This window comes from Chelonoidis abingdonii, chromosome 5 (genome assembly GCF_003597395.2).
Source record: "Chelonoidis abingdonii isolate Lonesome George chromosome 5, CheloAbing_2.0, whole genome shotgun sequence".
In the NCBI taxonomy this organism is placed as follows: Eukaryota; Metazoa; Chordata; order Testudines; family Testudinidae; genus Chelonoidis; species Chelonoidis abingdonii.
In genome coordinates this window covers 22001514-22028833 of record NC_133773.1, presented here as the reverse complement: position 1 = coordinate 22028833, position 27320 = coordinate 22001514, and the positions used below count along the sequence as shown (strand labels likewise).

General features: G+C 43.7%; 1 protein-coding gene across 6 annotated transcripts in view; it reads left to right on the top strand.

Annotated features, from left to right (window-relative positions):
• The window catches only part of FAM13A (family with sequence similarity 13 member A), a 239073-nt gene that overhangs the window by 91400 nt on the left and 120353 nt on the right, over positions 1-27320 (top strand). The window lies entirely within an intron of this gene.

Genomic DNA, 27320 nt, shown 5'->3' with positions numbered 1-27320 from the left:
AGCATCGAGCATTCGCTTAGCCTGCTCTCTAGTAAGCGAACCGTGCAATTCGCGATTTGTAATGACTCCCCGATCTGATCAATCCCTCCTTTATGGTTTCTAAATAATAGATGGTGTCGTAGTGGCCCTTAGATTCTCTGGGGTAGATGTAAGAGATGTTGAGGTGGGGTTGGTAACTTAATCGGAGGCCTTAGGAGGTACAAGACTTAGGTTGATGTGGGGTTGTGCTCACAGATGGTAGATTGTTGACAGCGTCGAAGAGCTGAGTACCATGCAGGATAGGACAGTCAGATAGTCCAGCGCTATCTGTAAGATGATGCTCAATGCCATTGTTGGGGATCTCCTAGGGTACTGGTCCTAACAATCATCTGGCCACGGGCGGGGCCGCATCACTTAAGTAGCGAATGGGATCCATGCCAAGACACACGTACGGCCAGATACAGCGCTTGTCAGACTTAGATACCCCCCATCCGCATCACACCTCCACGTTTCTTCGTAATCATCGGGACACCATGAGTTAATTAAGGCAAGCGAGGTGGCCTGCAAAAGAGCTGAAAGCATCCGCCAATAGTTCGGAAAGGATTACAAGATCACGATCACCCAACGGCAATAATGGATACCAACGCTCCCCTGGCACGCGATCAGCTCCCAGGCCATCGCTCTGGCGCTGCCAGGAACCATAGATCATCCATTAGCCCGACAGCGCTTTGCAACATAGTGGGGATACGCAGCCCTCCGCCCAGTGCAATTCAGGTGACCACATGTGACGCCCAGGCTGCCTGCGCTCTGGTATTTAGTTGAGCTTTGACCAAAAGTCCGAGCTCTCTCGACAGACATAGTGCGAGGCTAGCGGGAGCCCGTATCTCGTTCTCCCCAAGTATCTCCACAGCCGCCCATAGATTATGATGTGCCATTGTCAATCCCAAAGTGCGCTCGCATAGCGAAAGGTTATAGGTCTTCGACACTCGCCCTAGAATAAGAAACAGTGTGTGCGTGCTTGTGCCTAATAGATAGCGAAGAGACTTTGGGATTTTATAAATATTAGTGGTGCAAGGCTTCGGGAGAATGGCTGAGCGGAGCAAGTACCTACCGGCCACGGTGGTGGCTCTGTCGCAGGGGCAAGATCCGCACTAGACGTGATTAACGTGTGTCCGTCCTCAAGCAAAGCCTCATGGTTACCGTTGATGCGTAAGGACTGGCCCTCAATGCAGAATGTAACACTCTCAGGAGTAAGGAGAATTGCATTCATGACGAGTAAGTATGGCCCCCCCCAGAATGCATTAGCGCGCACTGCGCGTGACATTGAAGATGGCTGTTAGCATGATGGTCGTATGACGATACCGAAGCTACTGTTCTAACGGCTGGCAAAGAGCAGATACGGTGCAAGGCCAAGGACGCAGGGATAGCTAGCGGATGACCTTCGAGAGTGTTGAACAGGCCCTAGCCCACCTCATGATTGACACCCCTAAGTGGAGGAAGAATGTAGTGCGGCATAGCTGACTGGTGCGAGTAGTGACAGACTTCTGCATTGGGTTGACATTGGAATATCTCTACCAGTGCTGGAAATGGTCTCACTCGTGATACCGACGAGACTTTTACGCATATATCGAGTAGTGAACGCATTGACGACTGATCTGGTCTGGAATTAATGGGTGATCCAATTAACATGGCGCCAGTGCTACAGTGGCATTCGCCGTATTATAAGGTTGGTGCATAGTCGAGTCGCTCACACCTTTAAGTGCACGCCGCGCCAGCACTGGCGAGTCTGGACTTCCGTAAGCATGGTGGGCTAGCATGCTTAACACCACGGAGCGTATACAGAGAAGCAGCCTGAGCGATCGCAGAGTGCATAGACTAGTCAGCTCTGTGAGAGAATGGCATTCTGGAGTTTTGCGGTGCAGATGACATGCTCCATACCAACAGCCATGTGAGACATGGGAATGAATCCCATGGTCTCGCTCGCAAGGCTCAGTATTGTCACAGGTTTTGGTTGAGCTGTAAGATGGCATGGCGCAATCGATGCCTTCACAGGCAACCGTATACAGTCACGTGGTATCACATGCATCGGTGGCACAGGGATTGGTGAAGATCAGGGCTCTGGCATTAGGTGTACATAACAGGACACATTACCCAGTGTTGCGAGACTGCCCGCGACATACGAGAGAATGGGTGCGTGGCAGTACGGGCACATCTCGCTCGGCTTAAGCTGCATCGTGTTCCCACGCGTGACCTGGGTATGTCGGATACAGTGCTACAGCATCTCTGCGAATGGGGCGTTTGGTACCCCGGCACTCCTTCACTTCATGAGCTACCCAGGAGGTGCGTGTCGAAGGAAGTGTCGTTCTTTGCTACAGGGATGTAAACGTACATTTCGCCCGTTGAGTTCGCAGTAAGTATGGCGCAGGTGCAGCTATAAGCAGAGATAGTGATCTGCTCTAGTAGCCATGGGACATGCTAACCGTCAAACATCGAAATCGATCTTGGTTGATCTCGCAAGGCCCATTTTCCCATGGGTGTGATACCTTGATCATAGGAACCTAGCAAAGAACAGGCCGTAGCGTAATCTTATTGGTGAGTATAGCGCGCTCGATGTGCAACTGAGGAGGCTTAATGTACCCATTGACCCAGCGCCAGTACTGAGATAGTCGATTGAAGCGACCCTCATACCAGGGCATGCTGTGAGTCCAGCAAGAAGTAAGTATATGAGTCTATTAATGTACGTTTGTCAGCGCTGGGATTGAGATGGACTCATGCTGTCGGTGCAGTGATAATTGCATTGGATGCGAAAGGCATCCTAGAGAATTCCTCATGGACGTGTGGTCTGCCTGATAAGTTGGGGATCCAAGCGCCAAAGGGAATATGAGATTGGAGAATTACTAGGGTGCGTCCCCTGATAGTCGATGGGTCGGTAGAGGCAGACACTTAGTCTAGACGGGGCTCCATTTGTGTATGCGTGTATAGTGTTGTATACTAAAGTAGTGTCTGATCGGCGTTTTACATCTCTCATGTGCATGCTGTTGTTTTGAGCCCTTGTGGTCCGCTCTCGATATTTCAAACGGACAGATGGCATCAAGGTGTGGCTCGACTCTCACTCCAGGTGATTTTGGGCTTTGTGATCTCCTAAGTTGGAAGTGCTCTAAGTGCTTGGAACATCGCTATATGATACTGCGCAGATACTCCTCGCAATATCTCCCATGGCCTTCTGTAGTATTGTACCCCGGATGGGTGTGAGGACAGACTCTATCCCAAGGGGTGTGAGGGTTTCTAAGGATCCTAATTGATTCTTGATTAAGGGGTGATGATTGCGTCATCCTATAAGACATGCCTCCTCTATGAGCTTTCCCATCTTCCAGCCGTTCCAGTCTATTCTCTGGGTAACTGGTGGCACTCTGATATGTCTTCTAAACTAGTATTATGGATGATACTCACTGGTCATTAAAAGAGATCAGGATACTCTCGCGGTTTCTTATCTCGCTGTAACATCGTACCCATAACTCTGATGCTCCGATGTGAGGCTCCTTTTTCGTGGTAGTTTGTGTGAAGCTATTGCATCGAGCACCCGGGTGCGCGACGTGATCATGTGAAGCGTGCCACGTGGGCAACGCGATGTCATATATGCTAACCTCATATAGAGGGGTTCGCGCAGTGGTTGGCTTTTCTGTTCTATTCTGCTCCGCGTGGCAGTTTGGGATTATTTCTTAGTGATTGTTAAGGTCTGCTCATAGATCCTTGTCAGATTGCTCGGTCATGTGGTTTGTTGCAATTCTGAGGTTTGTGTAGGATGGTACCAGCATGCTCTGGGTGTGGTGAGTTTTTGTTTATATTTGTTGTGGATAGTTTTAATCTTGACTGCTGAGGGACCTCAATATCCATCGATTCTTACTCCTTAACGTGAGGTACATCTATACAGAATTTCAAATTAAAAATGCCAAATATACTTCGATTTTCCAATTTTTTTATATTTTTTTCTCCCCATTTTAATTTGCGTCTTTATTGACTCACATTGTGCAGTTTTGTAATTACAGGTTTTATTTACGTGGGAATTGGCTGCTCTTTCTGTATTGTTACGGAGGGTCAGGGTGCATCTATGGATGCAGGTATGTTATCATCGCACATTTAAAAAATACTGAGAGCAGTACTAAATGTGCGACTATTCTTTTTTGTTTTATTTAATGTCATGCTCATATAGAGAGGGCAAGTGTCCTGTGAGCATATGAAAATTTTCAGTGTTGGATTCTTACTGTACTCAGAGCGTCCCCAAGACTGTCATTGACTAGCAGATGTCCTTGTCATTGATTATCTATCGACATTTAACGCGTTAGAATCAAGGATCTTAAACAGATTATGTCCAATAGAGAATATGGCAAGTTTTCTTGTTTTGGGCAGTATTTGCTGAAATGTCTCTGAAGTTTACTAAAGTCTTCTGTATATAAAGAAAAGCTCTTTGTATTGACCTGTCCTATTTCCAGAGGAGCTTGTCCATTGATAATGATACAGTACTTCCGGACGGGATCAGTTCACCTACTGGGAGCATATGCTACATGATATTAGTGGTGATATATAATTTCATTCTCTGTGATACTGGTTGACCAACTTAGATTTATGGGTGCACAGCTAGCTTTATGTGTAATTTCCTCTGTACTGTAGCTAGGATGAGTTTTAATATTACACTTTTTAGCTGACTTTATTTCCTCACAAGGTATAGAAGTTAGTAGGGTGTATATATGTTTTATCTTTATTATCGTCGCAGTCATTTCCATTAGTTTCCATGGTGTTGTTATTCTGATGACGAGCGTGTTTCACTAATTTCTTGATTTTATTTTGGACATTTGATGATGTATTACTCTAGGATGTGGAATGTTTCTGGTTAAAGTTTCATTACCGAGCTAGAACTCGCCTCCATTTAATATCAGATCGTCTTCACATACTAAGTTGAATTTATCGATAACCGATCATGATATGGTAGCCTCCACTTGGTAGTCTCATGAAGTATATATCCAGAGACGCACTATAGATATTTGTCTCATTTATGTTCCTGCTACTTTTGTAAAAGGGCAGAGTAAAGATCCTCATGTGGCTCGACTAGTGTAGCATGCCCCTTCCTGTGACCATCTCCCACCGTTAGAATACTTGATTTATTTAGTTATGATCTTATGCACGTGCCTATCCTTTCTATGTAGCACATGATGTCTTCCTGTGTCCCCTTACTAGCATGCTTTTAGCTTGCGGGTAGTAGCGGCTGCGTGGTTTAATTTGCATACTAAAGATTTGCATGGTGCATTTAGGGAGGATCAGGCCCCAAGTAATATCCACCCTGTTTTTAGATCTGTGTCACGGCTCAGTTAAACTGATGCCTGCGTGTCTTTAACCTCGTTTCTTCCTTTTGAGGGTGGAGAAACACTGCCTTAAGAATATGGCCTTTGGGGGAAAGTGCCAGATGCCCCTGCTGATGGTTCATTAAGCTTCCTATTTTGTAGGTTTAGCCGCGTTCTTTTCTGAGACTTAGGTTATCACCGCGTGGGTTTCATTACCCTGTTTAATATAAAAGCTTGGCTTTTCCTGCTGGACAAGTGGGATATTGATACCGGATGTTTTAGTTGTGTTATGGGATTATTATTTAAGTGCCATACAGATACCCCAGGGTAGTGACGCATTCTCAGCAGGGGCTTATTCAGTGGATCTGATTTTGTAGGTACTCGCTTTCTATTATGGTGTTGAGCGCATATATTGTTAGACCTATCTTATGTTTGCTTTTTAGTATATTGAAACCTGTGTATTATATATCATTCGCTCGTTTTCACTTGCCCTTCCGGTAGGGATTTCTATTCTAGATTTTTTTCTTTCTTGTATGGTATCCTTGTTTTCTTCTATCTCACGAGGCCACAACATGCGAATCTGGTCAACCCATGTTTCTTTTCAGGATAGTGCAGCATGCATTTGAATAGGTCTTTTCCATGGCGCTGTTTTTGTTAATCTAGAGTGTCAAGTTTACCTAATTCTCTGCTACCTTTGTTAACCTCGTGTGTAGTAATTTACTCATCTGAAGTGAAGTCAATTCTGTGTAATCCCAGGACTGTCAAGTATTTCGGTCATTAGACACGCCTGCGGCCTAATTTAGTTGATCAGCATATGTACAGCAGGATTTTCTTAGATGTGGTATGACAGCCCGCTCACTTCGTTGGGAAGGTCTTTTTTATTTGTTGACATTGCTTGTGGCAGTTTGAAAGTTAAGAGTTTTGTGAGCTTTGGTTTGCTGTTGAGTGTAGAAGTTATGGCTGAATCTCCATAGATCTTTCTCCAAGGTGGTGATAGGGTCTTATTTGAAATGCTCTCCAGTCTACTTGCCAATCTCCTGTGGCAACATACGTGGCTAGCAAATACCTCACCCACCCACCTCTGCTCGTGTGATGACCCTAACCTATGTCTGAGCTACTTTGAAGTTTCTCAATCATTGTTAAAGACTTCAAGTGCAGCGAATTCTTTTCCAGCTAGTGACACCCTTTTGCCCCACGCTGTTCCAGTAGGATAGTTGAAAATACCCCAGGACCTTTGCAATCTGCTCCTGGGAGGAATAATTCCTTCCCGACCCCAAATTTTATTGGCAATCAAGCTAAGACCTCTGGGCATTTGTGGTGCTTAAACGACTCACCAGCCTAATTCATATATCGCCCGGAGAAAGAATTCTCTTGGTGCTCGCTACTACTACGCAGATTCCACCCATCTAACGTCCATCATTACTAGGCTACTGTTGGATATTATCGCTATATATTTGTCAAAGATCACAATTAATTGCTCGCGAATCTAGTTTGCCCTGTTATCCCATAATACATTCCCCTCCTATAACCTTATCATTTGCTTAGTCTTGAAGCCAGATTATGTCTTTTCTCCCCACTTCCTCCCCATGGAAGGCTGTTCCATTGTAACTTCACTCCTCTCTGCCTGTTCTCCATTCACTTTTTTTGATGTTAACATATCCTTTTGGTGCTTTGCAGAAATCATTTAAAATAAGGTAGAGGAAGCATCGGGACTGTATTACTTAAGGAGGTAGATCTATTGTGAAAATACATACTCTCTAATGGCCAGAACTGAGTCATATGATATCCAAGAGGCATTAAGAATCAGAGGTCTTAACCTGGAAACAAAAGTTAAAGTCTGCTCCGTATTTAGTTTGTTTTTTGGTTACAGCTGAAAAGAGTTCTAAATAGCTAGCTGGATGATGCTGGGAAATTAAATCTGGCTCCGAGCTTAAGTTCATATATTCAGAGACCTCGTGCGTCGCACTTTCTGAACTAGCTTGGTTGATGTATGTGTGTAGCAACTTCTAACAACTGCCTCATATCCTATTTTCCACCTTTGTGTGCATTTTATTTCATAGAACTTTGTGGTATCATACAGATGTCAGAGATATGTGTAGGAGATATATATTGGATGATTGTGATATTGAACAAGCGTGGATATATTGTGCTTCTGTTGTTTTTTTTCTTGTATTGGGATATTCTCCAGGATTTAGGCTCCCAGTTCAGCAAGAGCGGGTGTTTAAGCAAGTCTAACTCATCGATTGCCGACTGTACTATTTAGGCCCAATTCTAAGGTGCCGATGATATTCCCATGATGTCAATAGAGTGTCATGTGTGGGCTTTTTGAAATCTTTTCTTCTGAGTGGGCGCTACTTGCTTGCATACTCGATATAAAGTGCTCTTTATATCGATATAAAGAGCATTGTAGTGTGGACGGGTACAGCGTTAAATCGATTTAACGCTGTTTAAATCGATTTAAACGTGTAGTGTAGACCAGGCCTTTGTTATTGATGGTGATTCTTGAGCAAGAAAGAAAGCACGTTGCCTTCACAGTGGGGAACAGCAGGATTAGGTGAAATACCTTTTTCCTCGTAAATGGAGCACACTTGATGAGGAATTCACTGAGGGGTAATAAATAGGGAACCCCATAATGCCCTGTATACAGTGTGTGCAGTTATTTTCCAGAGTAAATTTGCTTTTTAAATCAAATTAAGAGGTTTCTAGAACCAAGATTTCTTGAATGAGTGAACTGTTGCTTGGAAGTCATCCCAGCAGAACCCTACCCTACTAGTGAAATATTGTGCTATATATTCCAGCAATTCTGACACAGATTTATCCTCAGTAATTAGTATCTTCTGACATCTCCTCTCTGCTCTAGTCCAGCAGTGTATTTTAATGTGCGCTTAACTTTGAGCACATGAGTGGTCCTGTTGACTTCTGCGGGGGTAATTGCATACTTAAAGATAGCATGTGCTTAGGAGGATCAGGCCCCAAAGTAATATCCAACCCTGTAAATCCCAACAAACTTTGTCCTCCATAAGGTTGAGGGTGGAGAAACACTCCTTAAAATATCAGTGCCAGGTTGAGTCTTAAAGCTTCAGACATTTTAGTATAGCACTGAACCAAAAGCGCTGATGTTTGAAAAGACCAGCTGCACAGAGTAAATGGTTTAGTGATGTATTATTTAAACATACAGATACAGTAACCATTCAGTCTGTATTCAGTTAAGATTTTTGATGCCATATGTGTGAAGGATTTATCTGACATCTTATTTATAGTAATAAACCTTATTTAACCCTTCCCATCCCTGGTAATTATTTAGATTTTTTTTCTGAAGAAGTTATTGACAGCCAAAATGGCTCAACCATGTTTCTTCAGAAGCTGCCAGCAGCATTTGATATACCAGGGCCCTGTGTAACAAAGGCCAAGTTTCTAATCTCTGCTACACTTTTGTAAATCCAGAGTAACTCCACTGAAGTGAAGTTTCAACTGTGTAACTGAGGTCAGAATTTGGCATAGACAGTGCGGATGTGTAACAGCAGCGTAGAATGTGATGACAGAGTATGTGGAATTTTGTGACATTGCTGTGGCAGTTTGGAAAGGAAGAGTTTGAGCTTTGGTTTTGAGTGAGTGAGAATTAAAGGCTGAATCTCATAGACTTCAAGGTTGGAAGGGACCATTATGATCTTCCAGTCTGATCTCTTGCACAACGTAGGCCACAAAACCTCACCCACCCACTCCTGTGATAGACCCTAACCTATGTCTGAGCTACTGAAGTCCTCAAATCATGGTTTAAAGACTTCAAGGTGCAGAGAATCCTCCAGCAAGTGACACCTGCCCCACGCTGCAGAGGAAGTTGAAAAACCCCCAGGACCTTTGCCAATCTGCCCTGGAGGAAAATTCCTTCCCGACCCCAAATATGGCAATCAGCTAAACCCTGAGCATGTGGGCAAGACTCACCAGCCAACACCCAGGAAAGAATTCTCTGTAGTAACTCAGATCCCACCCCATCTAACGTCCTATCACAGGCTACTGGGCATATTTACCGCTAATAGTCAAAGATCAATTAATTGCCCAAATTAGGCTATCCCATCATACCATCCCCTCCATAACCTTATCAAGCTTAGTCTTGAAGCCAGATATGTCTTTTGCCCCCACTCCTCCCATTGGAAGGCTGTTCCAGAACTTCACTCCTCTGCTGCCTGTACTAACCTTTCTGGTGCTTTGCATAAATCATGGTAAGAAGAATCGGACTGCTAAGATTTCTCTCACTTTCTTCAGATGGATATGGTGTTGTGTTTTCTAGCTGAAAACTTCATCTGTATTAACCTCTTCAAATATTCTTTGTGTGTATATTTTTAACATAATGTCTACAGTATTTTAAATGATTGGTGAAGTTATTTTCTTAAATATTCTCAGGATTTAGGCCCCAGTTCAGCAGGGTGTTTAAGCAGATGCCTGACTTTAAGCCCATGAGTAATCCCACTGATGTCAATAGGGTACTTGTGCTTAAGGTTAGGAATGTGCTTAAGGACTTTGCTGAATTGGTGCCGTAGTTGTTGGGGAAAATGCCACTATAGTTCTCACTTATTTGGTTAACAAGGTATCATGGGAAATGAGTGACACTTCTAAGAGCCTATCTTGGGAGAGATGGAAATGAAGCCTGGTAGATATGTAAAATCAAGACTGGCACTTGCTTCTGCAAACTGGGATGTTCTGTAATGTGTTCTGAGTGTAATGAATCAGGCCCTGAATTGTTAGATACAAATAGTACTTGAGAGGGGATGGCAACAAAGGGGAGGATAATTTTTTTTTTTAATGAAGCCCCAGATTTTAAATCAGAAATTTAGTTCCTCCATCGTGGGATGGCACAGGTGGGGGGTCTCCAGACACAGCATCCTCATGACTTTGCTCCAGTCTCCTGGTAAGTCTGTAGCTGTCATGAATAGCTGCGATGTGCAGTGTAGCAACCTTCCTCCCAGCCCAACAACCTTTGAGGGAATATAATGCAGGAAGAAATTGAGATATCTCTGGGAGTTTTGTAAGGGACTTAAAGGATGCTGCTGTCCCAAAAATGTGTCCTTCCCCCCACCATCTGGGAATAAACAAATAGGAACAACATGAAGTTCTTGCAAAAATCTGTCTTAAAGCAGAACCTAGAATAGTTTATCTTGAATGACCCAGGTCTTAAGCTTACAGGTCTGTGTATGTGTGATTTGAAACCACATCAAAACTATTGATCGTTCAAATGGAGTGAATATGTTTGCATCAAGAGGCACCAGTGGTCAAATACAAAATGTAGTTAACTAGGCAGGTGGCTCATTTCCAAGTTAGTTGATTAGACAAATTGGGTAAGTCAAGTTCAGTGAGAGTGAGTTAGTTGTCCTACAGGTGAGACATGCATCTCGCTAAGGCTCCTCTCACTTCCCCAATTGTTGTTCATGAAGCAGAGATAATGCTGATAGATTGCATGTTAAAATATACAGCTTACACTGATACCTATTTGAAGCGTTTTACGCAAAATCTTAAACTGATATTAAATTAAAATAGCATTCTGCAGGTTCTAAATCAGTCTGTCTTGTCTCAGCTTTAGCCTTTACCTGTTCGGTATAGTGGTTAGGCTAACATACGTCAACCTGCAATAAGAAGAGTGTCTTTGCAACAGATTAGATTGGTAATATGTGAAGCCCCTCAAATAATATATTCCTCTATCTAGGTACATATATAGTTCCTATCATCGTAGTATCCATTCACTTTTATATTTTTAAGATTGCAGTTTCACTTGTATAAATCTTTTTTTGAATGTAGTCGATTTTACAAGTAGGAGAGTGCTGTTTTAATGAAACACTAACTGAAGGCATATTGTTGTGTATACTATTTTAAATTATAACTAGCTGATGTTATTTCCACTTTATTTTGATTGCCTTATTCTGACTTCATCTTTGTTTAAATGTATATAATTATGAAGTTATCCTAACGATATATTTACGTGGATGTGTAACTTGAGATACTGGAGAGTATCTTTTTTCCTCCCTCAGAGGATGAGGGAAGGTCTTTGGTGAAGAAGGATGATTTGTATTAGGATCTGCATCTTTATTGTGTGCCAGTGGAGATATAACTAGATATCTTCACTGCCTCACTCACAGAATACTTGTAATCTCTTGTGACTCTTACTGCCAACTGGCCAGTACAGAGAGGGTGTATAAGGGCTACAGGGGTCTCCTGGTTTTGGTGTATACATTCTAGTGCACCAAAGAGTGTCATATGAGGTCTCAAGAAGAGCCAGTGTCATGCTGGTCATCAGTATTATTGTGAAACGTGTATACCAATGGTGTGAAAGACATCACTATGTACACTGAAAATTATGTTCTTAAAGTCTGTGGCTAGGGACCAGTCTCCAGGAAGGGTAAGAAACAGGATTTCTATCAGATAAGAAATGTTTATCTGGAAATGTTCTATACTTTCATGCTGGGTCTCCTCTCACCACTCTGAACCGAATGCTAATGAAGGACTGTGAAAACTTCAGAAAGATAAAAGTAACAGGAGGAGGGGACCTAAGTTGTGATGCACATCAAAGATTTGATCTAGTATACCTAGGGGGCAAAGAAGACACTATAATCCTTCACATAAGTAGTAAACGGACAGTGAGTTTGCTTCATGAAAGAGGGTCTCAGCCAGGCATGGTTGAAAACTCTGGAGAGAAATTTGGGTGAGATAAGTTTCTTTAGACAGGAGGTAACTTGTTGATTAAGTTAGTCTCTAGAAGCATGTTATGATTTTGTTTTTATATCTAACCATTCATTTCCAATGTTCTTATTCGCTGTCACTTGAATCTCTGTTCTTTGATAATAAACTTGTCCTTGTTTTCACTATAAATATATCTAAATGCTGTGATGTTAATCAAAGTGATAATCCTAAAATAAATTTTATAAGCTGGTATGTTTTGTTTCTTGTGAACAGCTAGTCTGGTAATTCTGTGAGTGTCCAGTGGATAAGGGGCTGGATGCCACAGGAAATGTTCTTAGGACTCAGAGGTTGATGTGTGCCTATTGCTGACCCATACAGAGAAAGCAAGTCCTATGGGGGCCTGAAAGGTAGTGTTTGTATTGCCAGGAGGCTGGTGATTTCAGGGAGTTGACCCATAGCAAGCATAGACAAGATTTCCTTATGCTTAGGGCAGGTAATGGTGAGGTGCCTCTCAACCCGGAATACCTCTGGGGAGCATCACAGCCTCCTCTTTAGGAATACAGGAAGCTAGGATTTGCAGTACTCCACCAGATCTTTAGTCTATAAGCTCTGTTATCTTACCTCTGATCTTAGCCAGTGTCTGATGCTTCACAGGAAGATGGAAAATAATCCCATAGTGCACCTAGCCAGTTGTGAAATACTAACAGTGGGGACTGCGAATGGATGCCTTTCTGAATGGTCAGTTTATGCCCCGAGGGAGAGAGATTAAATTATCCTTATTTTAGTGTGAATCAATACAAATGTTTTATATTGGCATAAAAGTATTTAGCCTCTTTTAAAGTCCAGATACAGTTACTGACTTCTGTGACTTTGCTGGGACAGTGATTGGCTGAATCCAATCCATGTGAAGTGGTATTTTCTTGTATTAATTCTAAATGATCCTGCAGCTGATTTCACTGAGACTCTTTGTTTTCAGCCCCTCACACCTGAATCAGAGCAACATCCTGCTTTCCTGTTCTGTGTATTTCACAGACAAGATGCTAATTCGCAGTATTCATAGTCATGATAGCTGTCTTCTGGAATTTAAAATATAGGTATTTATTTGTCCTGAAATACATAACATATCGTAAAGTTTATGTAAACTTAGACCGCCCTTTGCGCTTCTGTCTTGTATGGTAGGGTGCTAAAAACAGAGCACGCCTACTTTCGCACTTTTGCTTGGAGCTAGGGTGTCGTAGAAAACGGACACCGCCCTCGCTCTCATCTTGATTAGGATGGCCTAAAATTCTTTGGTTTACACGTGGTTCTCATTGGCTTAGCATGCACGTTGCTTTGGGTTTTAGCCGCCCAAGTACAGGTCCTACCTGCTCACTGGTATGCGCTTCAGCAGGGGCGTAGGCCCACTGGCTGGGCCGTACAAGCCACTCTGCTATCATGTTTCTAGTCGCCTACTTGGCAATACAGGGCACCGAGCTGCGCTCAGGCCCAGGATGCTAACCTTCGCGCATCCTTTTCTGCTCCAGGCCACCCGATTCCTGACCGACTCTCTTCTCCCACAGTAGCCCTGTCCAAGCTTCTTTCCCACCCACAGTTCCGCCCCTTCCTCCGAGCCGTGCTCTGTCTCCGCGCTTCCCGTCTCCCCCGTTTCCCCCCAGCATATCCTGTATGCCGCAAAACAGCTGATTGAGACAGGTGGGAGGTATTGGGAGGGAGGGGGAGGAGTTGATCAGCGGGGCCGCTGGGGGGGGGTGGAGCTGGTGGAGTCAGCACCTATGCTTGGGAAGCACCCTTCCCACTGCTGTGTACCCCTCCAGCACAGACTCACCTCTTAATATGCGGCAGCATATGCACTCCTCTATGAAAGCCTCCTTCTCTCCAGAGGGAACCATTGCTCACCTTCCTGCTGTCCCGCTGGGATAGCTAATAGCAGTTGTAGCACAGTCTTTGCATAGAGGGTCAGGTGTAGTCCTGTCTTTGTCATGTGTCATTTGAGGTTCAGCTTCATCAATGAAAAGGTTATCAGCAGACAGATGTTAGACATTTCACTTTTCCCTAAACAAGCCTTGCTGTTTGGGTTGTCCTTGAATTTATCAGTATCTCTTAACATCAAACAAGGTTAAGTTGTTTACTCATTTAGAAAGATTTCTGTTCTGTGATTCAGCTTGGTGTGAAGCTTACGCACTAGCTTGAATTCTAGCAGGAGACAGTCCCCATTTGATAGTTAACATCATGCCAGAAAAAAACCCAACGCTTTTCTCCGATGCAATCTGCAGCAACTCTGAATTTTTGCAGGATTACTGTGTCCTGGTGAGTGGGAATGCAGGAGATGAATAACAAGCATAGAGAGGTTAACAACTTTTGTGGATGGAATGGTGAATGTGCAGAATTTTTGAAGGTCTCTCCCAAAGCAAAAACAAATGGCCTTAAGCCAAAATCAGAAACACTCTTCTGTGTCCAAAGGTTAGCCCGAGGGAGGCAAAACTATTGCCTACATGAGAAGTTATTTGTAATGAATGAGGAATGGTTTCTGTTCTTTTCTTAAGAATAGTTACCTGCACAAACTTTCCATGTCCTGTTTGTGAGGAATTAAGGGTACATTTGGGATTGCAGCAAATCTTGACCCCTACAGAGCCCAGCCGTGTGTCTCTGATGATCTGGAGGAAGGGACTCATTGCAGAGAGAGATTTGGGTATGGGACAGAGACACACATGGGCAGGAGTTCAGGCCAGGACTGGCAGACCAATTAATCCCACCGTGAGAAGGTAAAGGTTGCTAGTGCTAACATCTCAGATTCATGACATATACCCTCCCATCTGTTAGCAGATTTGCCCATTACATTGGGGTATGCTCATTTATTAGGGTTACTGTTCTTGGGGGTGGGGTATTCTGTAATTCTATCAATGTACTGCTTGTGTCATGTGTGTTCTCATACGGAGTTCTACTTCTGCACATTCCCTCCCAACGGAGCTATCCTGCAGGACCTAGATTCCCAACCCAGAATTGGACCAACACGCGCGCACACACATACACACACCCCACACCTATTAACACAGCGCATCTGAGAGAACCAGGTTAATCAGCACTCCCTAGTTGACCCTTTATATGTCCTTGGTCTCAGCACCTGGGTCAAGCAGCACGTCCAAGCTGTGACCCTTATATGCCCTTGGACTCAGCAGGCTCGGTCGAACACTGCCTCCAAGCTGTCACCCTCATATGCCATGGGCACCACACCAGAACAGAATACGCCTGAGCAGGCTGGGTCGAGCAGCACTTCCAAGCTGCCACCCTCATATGCCGTAGGTTCAGCATGTCCCTATCCCCACTTTCATGTTACTATTGTTCTGGTAGTAACCCACTTGATGAGCAAACCCCAGAGGATTTTTGGGCTGCAGGGATCTTTAGCTTAGGCACAAGGAATGTTGCTGCAGAGCGAATGAGGAAGCCAAAAAACACCCACGAGGGGAAGAGAGAAAGAGAAAGAGAAGCAGCCAGCTTAACCATGAATATTATTACCAGGTAATAACCATAGGGGAACCAACCAGACAAAACAGTTATAATATTAAATCTAACTTAAATTTGATTATAAAAGTCATGTTTAGAAAACTATGACTGATCACACAAATCAGGGTCAGAAGACTATACTGAGAGAGAGAGAGAGAGAGAGAGAGAGCTGGGTTCTCATCACTCCATGAAGCTTGAATCAATCGGGGGTCCCAGGTGGTGGTGGTAGCTGAGTGTCCGGAGTGCTGGAGACAGGCAGAGCCCCCAGCACAATCAGTCAGGAGAAGATGAAGTCCCAATGAAACTGATGCAGATTTTGGATCCAGGCATCAGAGCACTTGCTTGAGCATGGGTAGGGGGTTTTGTAGGGAAAGAACAATGGTTCAAGGGAGAACACTAGATTTGTTTGTGCGTAAACTGATGACTCAAGGGAAAATACCTAAGTTGTTTTGTTCAGGCTAGATAATAGGAACGGATCATTCCTATGGGTGGTCTTCCTTCGAGGGAGCTCACAATGCAATTAGGCAGCTTCAGTATTTTGGATACCAGTAAAGGATTTATTCCTAGAATTAGTCTGAAAAGCACTAAGCTGGGTGCGTGCAGGCGGGTTCATTAACATCTGGAGCAGAGATCCCCCATCATCCACTGCTTCCCTGCCTTTCTGGTCCCAGAGTTCAGTGCAGTTCTTGCCTTGGAATCTGTGTTCTCCATTCTGTATGCTAATTGAGATGCCTCCATGTCCCATCTTCGATGCAGATGAGGCTAGGGGAGTTTCCTTTATCCTGTCACCCTTGTCTGGAGGGGTTTAGGTGTGCCTCTTCCTACCTTTTCATTGCTTTTTCTAAGCTTTTCTTCTGATCAGCTTTGGTTCAAGCAGAGGCTGGGAAGCGGGAGTCAGACAGGTTGGGTGCTACGCCCCAGTTCCCTAAGAAATAGAACTGCTAAGTAATACATCCCCATCAGTTTTCACTGTATAGCTCTTGGAATTCAGTTCCTAACCATCCCTAGCTAGCCCAATATGTAGAACTGAGATGAGTGAGGCAGCAAGATGGTATTCCCCTCAGGCAGACTAGGTCTTACAGGGGAAGTGGGGAAATGTTGTCCAGCACAATGCTAATGTAAAAATCAGTAGCTGAGCCTCCGGCTAAACTGCAGTTCAGTAACAACAAACCCACAAATCCTTTCTGAAAATAAATGTGTAGAGTGACGGGGAAGTTTATTGAACCATAGTTCTGAGTCCTGCTGCCGTGTCAAGGTGGGGATGTTATGAGCAATGCCACTCTCCTTGTCGGCTGATGGGGGACCACTATGTAACTTTGTGGTTCCTCCACTGGTACTGAGCCGGGCCCTGGAACACAACTAGGATATGAGCAAATGGCCAGTAATGCAGGTACTCCTCTCCGTCGCCAGCGCTCGCTCATCTACATGCCTCCCCAGTTCATGCTGAACCTCCTGAGTGAGGTTCTTCTGTTCATTTCTTTGATGCAGTATCCTGGGTTCTTATTGTTATGATGTTACTTTCTTCATAGATTCACTAAAAACTGTAGTACCGGGTAATTGGCATTGTGTCTTCCAGCCATTCATCAGAGACCTGGTCTACACTACGCGTTTAAACCGAATTTAGCAGCTTTAAACCAATTTAACCCTGCACCCGTCCACACAACGAGGCCCTTTATATCGATATAAAGGGCTCTTTTAACCAATTTCTGTACTTCTCCCTGACGAGAGGAGTAGCGCTGACATCGGTATTGCCATGTTGGATTAGGGTTAATGTGGCTCAAATCAACGGTATTGGCCTCCGGGCGATATCCCACAGTGCACCATTGTGACCACTCCGGAAAGCCATCTGAACTCGGATGCACTGGCCAAGTAAACAGTAAAAGCCCTGCGAACTTTTGAATTTCATTTCCTGTTTGCCCAGCATGGAGCTCTGATGAGCACGGGTGGCGATGCAGTCTCAAATCCAAAAAGAGCTCCAGCATGGACCATACGGGAGATACTGGATCTGATCGCTGTATGGGGAGATAAATCTGTTCTATCAGAGCTCTGTTATAGAAGACTAAATAACAAAGCATGTGAAAAAATCTCCAGGCTATGATAGACAGAGGCCACAGCACAGTGCTGCATGACAAGCGTAACGGAAAGCCAAAGAATCAAATGGACACTCATGGAGGGAGGGAGGAAGGGGGGACTAAGGATTCCAGCTATCCCACAGTCCCCGCAGTCTCCGAAAAGCATTTGCTTTCTTGGCTGAGCTCCCAATGCCTGAAGGGTCAAAAACATTTTCCCCGGTGTGTTCAGGGTATATGTCGTCAATTTACTTCCCTCGCCCCTATGAAAGAAAAGGGGAAAAAATGTTTCTCACCTTTTTTTCAATGTCACCTATGTCTACTGCATGCTGCTGGTAGACGGGTGCTGCAGGCCTGAACAGCAGCATCCTCATCCCTTCCTGGTGGCAGATGGTACAATATAGGACTGATATGCGTCCTCTTCGTCATCATCAGCCCTGTGAGTGCTCCTGGCTGGCCTCGGTGAGGTCGGCCGGGGCGCCTGGGTAAAAATGGGAATGACTCCCGGGTCATTCCTGGCAGATGGTACAGAACAGCTGGTAACCGTCCTCATCATAGCAACTGGAGGCTGAGCTCCTCATCAGCCCCCCCCTTTCATGTCTAAAGAAAAGATTCTGTACTGCCTGGACTATCATAGCTTTAATGTCCTGCCTGGACTATCATAGCAGCTGGAGGCTGCCTCCCCCTCATTTTATCTCACTAAAAAGTCAGTGTTTCTTATTCCTGCATTCTTTATTACTTCATCACACAAATGGGGGGACACTGCCACGGTAGCCCAGGAGGGTTGGGGAGGAGGGAAGCAACGGGTGGGGTTGTTGCAGGGGCACCCCCTAGAATGGCATGCAGCTCATCATTTCTGTGGGATCTCTGGGGCTCTGACATGAAAGCGGCTGTGCTCTCTGTTCTCTAGTACACTTGCCCCATATTCTAGGCAGGACTGACTCTATTTTTAGACAAAACATAAAGAAGGGAATGACCCCGGGGAGTCATTCCCATTTTTGTCCATGCGCCCCCGGCCGACCTCAGCGAGGCCAGCCAGGAGCACCCATGACAGCAGCAGACCGGTACAGAAATGACTGATAACCATCATCTCATCGCCAATTTACAATGGCATGGCAGACGGTGCAATAGGATGGTAACCGTCTCTCTGCTACCTTGCAAAGGCAAATGAATGCTGCTGTGTAGCACTGCAGTACCGCCTCTGTCAGCAGCATCCAGTACACATACGGTGACAGTGACAAAAGGCAAAAACGGGCTCCATGGTTGCCATGCTATAGCGTCTGCCAGGGCAATCCAGGGAAAAAGGGCGCGAAATGATTGTCTGCTGTTGCTTTCACGGAGGAAGGATTAAGTGACAACATTTACCCAGAATCACCCGCGACACTGTTTTTGCATTGGGATCTCAACCCAGAATTCGAATGGGCGGGGGAGACTGCGGGAACTATGGGATAGCTACGGGATAGCTACCCATAGTGCAACACTCCGGAAATCGACGCTAGCCTCGGTACATGGACGCACACCACCAAATTAATGTGCTCAGTGTGGCCGCGTGCACTCAGATTTATACAATCTGTTTTACAAAATCGGTTTATGTAAAATCGGAATAATCTCCTAGTGTAGACGTACCCTGGGTGAAAGAGGTTCTAAACCCCTAGTAACCTTACTGAATTAAAGGGAGTTGCTCCAATTTTACACTGGTGTAACTGAAAGTAGAATATGGGCAAGAAAAAGTGTAAAAAAAATGTAGTGAGGTCAGATTTAAGTAGGGTTCTTGCTATTTGTGTGTTATGTTGCAGGGCAAATAACCACAATACTATGGTGTTGTGTTACAGTGTTGTCATGTTGCTAGGTTACAAGTAGTATGGAATCGAGAAAGAAGCTTTCTTTTTTTTTCTCCCTTTACCTATTCAGATTGGTGTGTTGTAATTGTGGAATGAAAATCCTAGCCGAAAATCTGGTTTTACAAGCATAATTGTCCCTCGGAGTTTGTGTGTGGTGCATATATTGGCTTGTAGCAGTGGCATTATGTAAGCGATCCCAATACCAACACTGTAAAGGGGGGTGGGGGGGACTTTAGGAAAGAATAAAATGATTCGCTGGAATTTTTTTCCCTCCTACGGACACCTGAACAATAAATCAGTTTTTATTTGGAAAGTCTCAAGATATCAAAGGATTTATGTGTCATGGTGTTACAGACCAAGGGGTTTGAACAGCTCTAAAGAATTCAGTCTGACGCATAGTGTCTTGTTTGTTTTGCAAACATGCCAAAAGGCCCTCTTTCCATTACTTTTTCTAGCATTGTGTGAGGCAGATTCTACAGATGAAATGTCTGGCAGAAATATTATGTGGCTGCATTGATCATGAATATAAGAATGGCCATACTGGGTCAGACCGAGGGTCCATCTAGCCCAATATACTATCATCCAACAGTGGTCAATGCCAGGTGCTTCAGAGAGAATGAATATAACAGGGCAATCATTGAGTGCTCCATCCTATCATCCACTCCCAGCTTCTGGCAATCAGGGGCTAGGGATACCCAGAGCATGGGGTTGCATCTCTGACCATCTTGGCTAATAACCACTGATGGACTAACCTTAATGAACTTATCTAATTCTTTTTGAACCCAGTTGTAGTTTTGGCCTTCACATCATACCCTGGCAATGAGTTGCACAGAATGACTCTGTGTTGTGTGAAGTAGTACTTCTTTTTATTTGTTTTAAACCTGTTGCCTATTAATTCATCAGGTTACCCCTGGTACTTATGTTATATAAAGGAGTAAATATCACTTTTTCTCCCACCATTCACGATTTTATAGACCTCTATCATGTCCTCTCTTAGTCGTTTCTTTTCTAAAATGAAAAATCCCAGTCTTTTTAATCTCTCCTCATACAGAAACTGTTCCATACCGTTAATCATTTTTGTTGCCCTTCTCTGTACCTTTTCCAATTCTAATATATATTTTTGAAGATGTGGCCGTACTGTGGATTTATATAGTGGCATTATGGTATTTTGTGTCTTCTCTATCCTTTTCCTAATGGTTCCTAACATTGTTAGCTTTTTTGGCTGCCTCTGCGTATTAAACAGAGAACTATCCACAGTGACTCCAGGATCTCTTCTTTGAGTGGTAACAGCAAATTTAGATCCCATCATTTTGCATGTATAGTTAGGATTATGTTTTCCAATGTGAATTAATTTGCATTTATCAATATTGAATTTCATCTGCCCAGTCGCCCAGTTTTGCGAGATCCCTTGGTAACTCTTCGCAGTGTGCTTTGGACTCAACTATCTTGAGTAGTTTTGTTTTGTCTGCAAATTTTGTCACCTCACTATTTATCCCTTTTACAGATCATTTATGAATATGCTGAATAGCACTGGTCCCGGAACACATCCCTGGAGGACTCCATTATTTACTACTTTCCCTTCTGAAAACTGACCATTTATTCCTACCCTTTGTTTCCTGTGTTTTAACCAGTTACTCATCCATGAGGGGACCTTCCCTCTTATCTGTGACTGCTTACTTATACGAGGACATTCCGTCTTATCCCATAACTGCTTATATCATGTGCTTAAATCAGTTTGCCTACAATTTGTTAAGGGCATAAGGGGAACTTTCTGCTACTTCCTGCCCTTGGATCACTAATCCGCATATCTAGCACGGCATGTTAGTCTGCTCTGTTTACATTTATTTATTTATTCCTTATTCATTACAGTGTTCTAGTGGAATTGTTTACATCCTTCGAGAGTGTAATTCCTGCTGCCCCTAACGTGGAGCTGTACCTTAAAGTCACAACTGAGCCTTGTATTTTGCACAGAATAGTGTGTGTGTGTGTATGTGTACACATAAGTGTAGAATAACAACAATTCCATTCAAGTCACAGCAGCAGAAAAGCCCTCTATTCTAATAATTTATTGTTTTATTAATTGCATGGAGTTTTCTGCTGCTGTGACTTGAATGGAGTTGTTGTTGTTTAACATTTATATTGCGATAGCACCTAAAGGCCACAGTCAGGTTGGTCCTCATTGTGCTAGGCCCTGTGCAGACATAAAACAAATGACAAAGTCCCCACGGCCTCAGGAGAGTGAAGCCTAGGGGTGCCAGCTTTCAAAGAAAAATACACTTGCCACATTAAGAAAAAATGTTGCCACTGAGAGGTCATTTCTTCTTCCCCTGATGAGTTTAGTGGCTACTTAAGTGTGTTTGTTGTATAATGCCACGATTCTAGTTTTAACGGTGATTTTTTAATAGTTTTCTTCTTATATGTTCATTAAAAACCAGATAATTATGAGCCTGGTATTGCAGTTCTTAAAATGCATGAGGAGCCTCTTTAAAGCCCACTGGCTGTCCGGGTAAGTAAGAGGCTCTTGGCATTTGTAAGGATTGGAGCATCAGGCCCATATGCTCTTGCTCTTTGAAGTACAGCAGAGCAAATTCTGTTCTGTTTAAGGCTTATAATAATGGCCACGGCCTAGTTCAGAAGAAAGTTTTGCTTTTATGTGCTCATGTTACTGAGGATAGCCTGTTCGCAAACTCAGTCATCAATGTTTACAGCTTTCAAAGCAGCACAACCAAATGATATCGCTATCAGCTAATATATATACATCTCATCATGCTCCATAAACTATAGTAGCATCAGGGATATCTGGATCAATAAGGCACTCTATGTTGTCAAAAAAGTATTCAGTAGGCTTAATGAACTGGAACCCTCACACCCAAGTACCCCTCGTGCTGGCTTCAGACATCTCCTATATCTCCCAGAAGAACACACAATTTCACTTTTTGTTTCCTCCAGTCACCCTCAAACCAGTCCAACCTGCAGTATGGAGCTGCTAAGAGCCAGATTCTGAACTCGTACTTCTATGCACACAGCCCCACTGATTTCAATAGAATATTGTTACTGCATGAGATGGGGTGACAAAATCTGGCTGTAATATTCCACAGGTGAAATCCTGGCCCCATTGACAAATGGGCTCTATTTACCCCTGGAAAAATGCCTATTGACTTCAGGGAGACCAGCATTACACCCTAGGTGTGCAGTCTAGAGGCTGTAAGCCAGAGACACTGAACAAATGCTCTTTCACTTAGTTGCTGAATTCACTCTGCCTCTGGGGGCATGTGACATAAATGGTAGAACAGGGAAAGGTCACTCTGCCTGACATGCCTGTCTCTTCTCAGTTCATTTTAATCCCATCTTCCTCCTTTATTCCAGTAGTGTCAGTCCCATGCTCATGCAGGAACAAGGATAAATGCTTCTTATGGTCATCTGTACCCTTATCTACTGTAGAAACTTAAATCATGCCAGCTTCAGGCCTTCTCCCATGCCTGTGCATACACATGGTGAAACAGTGGCCAAGTGACGTGAAATTATGCCTGCCTACAGTGGAAAATTGAAAGCCTGAGATTTCCCTTTTTAGTGACACCTCCACTGCCACACAGGCCTGTACTGGTATATCTGGGTTTCTCTTTGCACTGACATCTCAGATACATTAACAGTTTTCATTTTACATGAGGAAAATAATAATGCTCTATGAGGCAGCTCGCTAATCCCTGCCTTAGTCTGAGGAGGACTCCAACATGCAACACAAACGTTACCCTCTCAGCCCATGCAGGCTTGGCTGTCTCTCTGCAGGTAAGCAATAGGTACCCTCCAACCTCCCCCTACCCCCCTAGCATTCTGAGCATGCCCGGGAGTGTTTGGTCCCTCTTCCACTGAACACTCAGAACTTCCAAAGAACCGGTACACACCAGCTTACCAGTTACTCCTCAGGATCAGCAGTCTGCTCATCACACAGCACATAGACACATGTACCGTAAAAAGAAGAATTTTGTTTAAAAAAGATGCAAGATTTGAGAAGAGGCAAGTAGAATTAATGGAAACAAATGGTTACATATATAAAATAAAATTATAACATGTTTTCTAGAGCCTAAACTTGCTTAGATAGTTATTGTCATATCACATACAGCAAAAGCTTACCCCAAATCCTTCCAATATATTACATCCAGACTTGGCTGTGCTCTCATGTTCATGAGATAAGTCACTCTGTCCCCTTGCCTCCTCAGCAGAAAGATCCCGTCTCTTTGCAATCCCAGATATATCATAACAGTCCTTTGATCTCATAATTTGTAACCAGGACACCCTCTACTCATTGTTCTTTCTGTGGCCTCCTTCTCTTGTTGACCTAACAGTCTTTTAATTTGTATCTGGCTCCACATGCAGATAGGTTTACGCTGTGGGACACAAAATGCACAATATACAGACACAGAGAGAGAGAAGCATGTCCTATCCCCTGCCTAAACAGAATCTTTCCACAGCATGTCACCTCCTGATGACATACTTTAACTTCAAGGCTTTGAGAACTTAATTTCCAGTATAGATACTTAACATCATAAATATTACTGATACATACATTTCATAATGACTAGGATGACCAGTGTGTTCCTGGTTCTTGGTAAAGACCGCGTATGCTACCTTTGCCACGCTATGTACACATCAAACCCAGAGGATCCCTAAAAACCCCTGTGCCCCCTGCCAGTTGGCACCAAGAAGTTCCTGGGTCACGTGCCCCCTTTAAAGGAATCCAGAGGATGGTAGGAATTATCTCCTGTGTACCTGTTGGAACAGGACCTCTCCATTGCTCCTCTACTGTCAATTTCATACAAGCCCCAGCACCTGCAGCTGCATCACCACCAGTGGTCCTGAGATTTTGGACAGTGTTCTGACAGCTTAAGAAATTCCTCAAAAGTGAGAGTCACAGGCCAAAAGCCTGAAACTAGGTAGCTATGAGTACAACTATAATGATCCTTTTCATAAACTTATTCATAACCAATTTCCAGAGACATCTATAATTCTCTCTTATAAATCTGAGAATCTCTATTAGAGCACCTCAGAGTTATCTTATGCAGTGTTGTAGTCCCAGGATATTAGAGACACAGGGTGTGTGAGGTTATATCTTCTATTGGACCAACTTCTACTGGTGAGAGAGACAAGCTTTCAAGCCACACAGAGCTCTTCTTCAGGTCATTATGAAATGACCTTCAGGGCCTGAAGAAGAGCTCTGTGTAAGCTCAAAAGCTTGTCTCTCTCAACAACAGAAGTTGATCTAATAAAAGATATTAGCTCACCCACCTTGTGTCTCAGAGATATATTATTGTTATTCAGAACAGACAGGAGTGTCTGTAATATAAATTCATGGAGGTTAAGTCCATTAATGGCTGTTAGCCAGGATGGGTAAGGAATGGTGTGCCTAGCCTATGTTTGTCAGAAGGTGGAGATGGATAGCAGAGGGGAGATCACTTGATCATTACCTGTTAGGTTCACTCTCTCTGGGGCACATGGCATTGGCCACTGTCGGTAGACGGGATACTGGGCTGGATGGACCTTTGGTCTGACCCAGTATGGCCGTTCTTATGTAACAATCAGGGTCCAGTCTCCTCAAGGGGAGAACAGAAGGTTTAAACCCCTCAAATAAGCAGCTAAATCAACTGATTGTATCCAATGCTATTGTAATACAGGTCTGTCTCATCTTACGCTGGGGTTACGTTCCACAGTCAGCACATAAAGCGAAAATTGCGTATAGTCAAAATTACATTGAGCATAATAGTGGGCAGAATCACCCACACTACAGAAACAGTATTTAAATTGTTATTTTTCTCTTTTTATTTTTTTGTTGTTTTCTTGTTTTTGCCAACCGCGTAAAGCTGAAATCACACATGTTAAATGTGCCTAAGATGCGACAGACCTGTATAAAATATATTGCGTAAGGTCTTTTATGAAACTGTGTGCTGTTCTGAACTTGATGGTTGCTATCAGATATGTATACAGACTATGGTTATAAATGTATGTATTTGTGTATATAGAAAACTGTACTCCTACTCTGTGGGGCAGCTTCAGCTCCACCTCACAGCAGGGTGGTGAAGCAGTCAAGAAGGGAGAAGCATCTCCCAAGACAGATGTTTACACACCACCAACTTCAAGTACCTCTCCATTATCCAGCTCAGGAAATGACAATGAGGGACCATTAGAGTTAATGTGAAGACATTGAATCAGCTGAGAATTTCCTCACATTTCATTCCTATTGCGAGTGAAGAAAAATACTGCAACCCCTTTTAAAATAGAAGGGGTTTGAAGTGAAATCCATCCAGAAACTGAGGGACAGCCTCTAGGTGGGAGGCTGGATGTGAACATTGGTGTCGACCCTGTCCCCGTTTCCCACCACCCCCCGATAGACAGGAGGTATGCTGGGAAACTGTGCAATGGCAATAGTTAAAATCCTTTTTTCTAATACAAGTTATCTACTATGGAAGTGTAAAGTCCAAGGATGTGACTTTGTTTAGTTTCTGTGTAATCTGCATGTGTTTGGTTCCCCATATTATTTCATCTTGGAATCTGTGGGTTTTCTATTAAATAAACTTTTGTTTTTTATTCCAAGCAGGTTTCTGGTGTCTAAATTGTGGGGAGCCAAAGTGACGTGATAACTAGGGGGCTGGTTTAATGCGTCAGGGTTGACAAACCAGAGAGGAACTTTCCGAGTATCTGGTAGTTAAGAACTCGGAGAGCACAGATATGGGGAGACTTGGGACTAGAAATGCTGTTGGTGTCACCCTCCTAGGGGTAACTAGGCTGGTGGAAACCAGAGTGAGACCTTGTGCTTGTGGGCAGGATACTGGTGTCAGGAATCTGAGCCATAGTAACACAGAATTAAGACACCTTAAGGTTACAGGGCAGACGGTGACAGAACCCGTCACAGGTCTGGGTATTTCAAAAACATCACAGTGGCTTCATAGCAAAAGTTTTGGCAATAGAAAAATATAAATCCCTTTCTCCCTAAGTAACCGGTGTTCTATATGTAATTACTTTAAGAAAATCCATCTTATCCCTCCTTTTACGTCTAATTCCTGCATGATTGCTATCAATTGCTGTCCCCAAGAACTTAACATTTTTCCTGTGTTGTTGTGATAAAGCCTCTGTCCCAAATCTGGACCTTAGCATCCAAAATTTGGGGGCTTAACATGAAACTCCCCCCAAGCTTATACCCAGCTTGGTTCTGATCTCGCTGCCACCAACCAGGAATCAGTGCCTGGTACACTGAAGCCCCCCAAAATCGTCCCTGGGGGACCCCCCCAAGAACTCATACCATCCCGGTCCCTAATCTCAATTGGAAAACAAGTTCTCCCCTTGTCCCCGTTATCTCATCCCCACTCCTCCTGGTAGCGCTGAAACGATCCCAGTACTTAACTCTGAATACAACACAAGAGGCGTCTCAACCTCTTCGGCGATTGCATTCTACCTCGTAAATACATAAAGAGATTTCCACCCCCTTTCCTGTAGCTAACAAGAAAAACAACCTCACCCGGTTTAAAAAGAATCTTATAAAAGAAAAAATACAGACTAAAAACCACTGCATACATGTAATTACGCTTGCTTAAAGAATTGGCAAATACAAGTTGGATTCAAAAATAGCCAATTAAAACCAGTCGCAGAATTACAACATTAAATCAACCAAAATAACAGCCTATTGCTTGGTTTCAGCCTTGTAGTGCATCATTGAAGAAAATATTAGAAAGAAGATTGATAGCAAAAGATATGCCATCCCATAGCCGGGAGAAACAAAAGACCCCGAGTTCCTTTCCCTCCCAGACTTTAAAAAAAATCCAGTTCTCTGATTGGTCCTCTGGTCAGGTGCTTGATTCCCCCCTGTCCACCCCTTACAGGTAAAAGAAAATTAACCCTTACCTATCTACTTATGACAGTTGTAAAAATATTTTTCT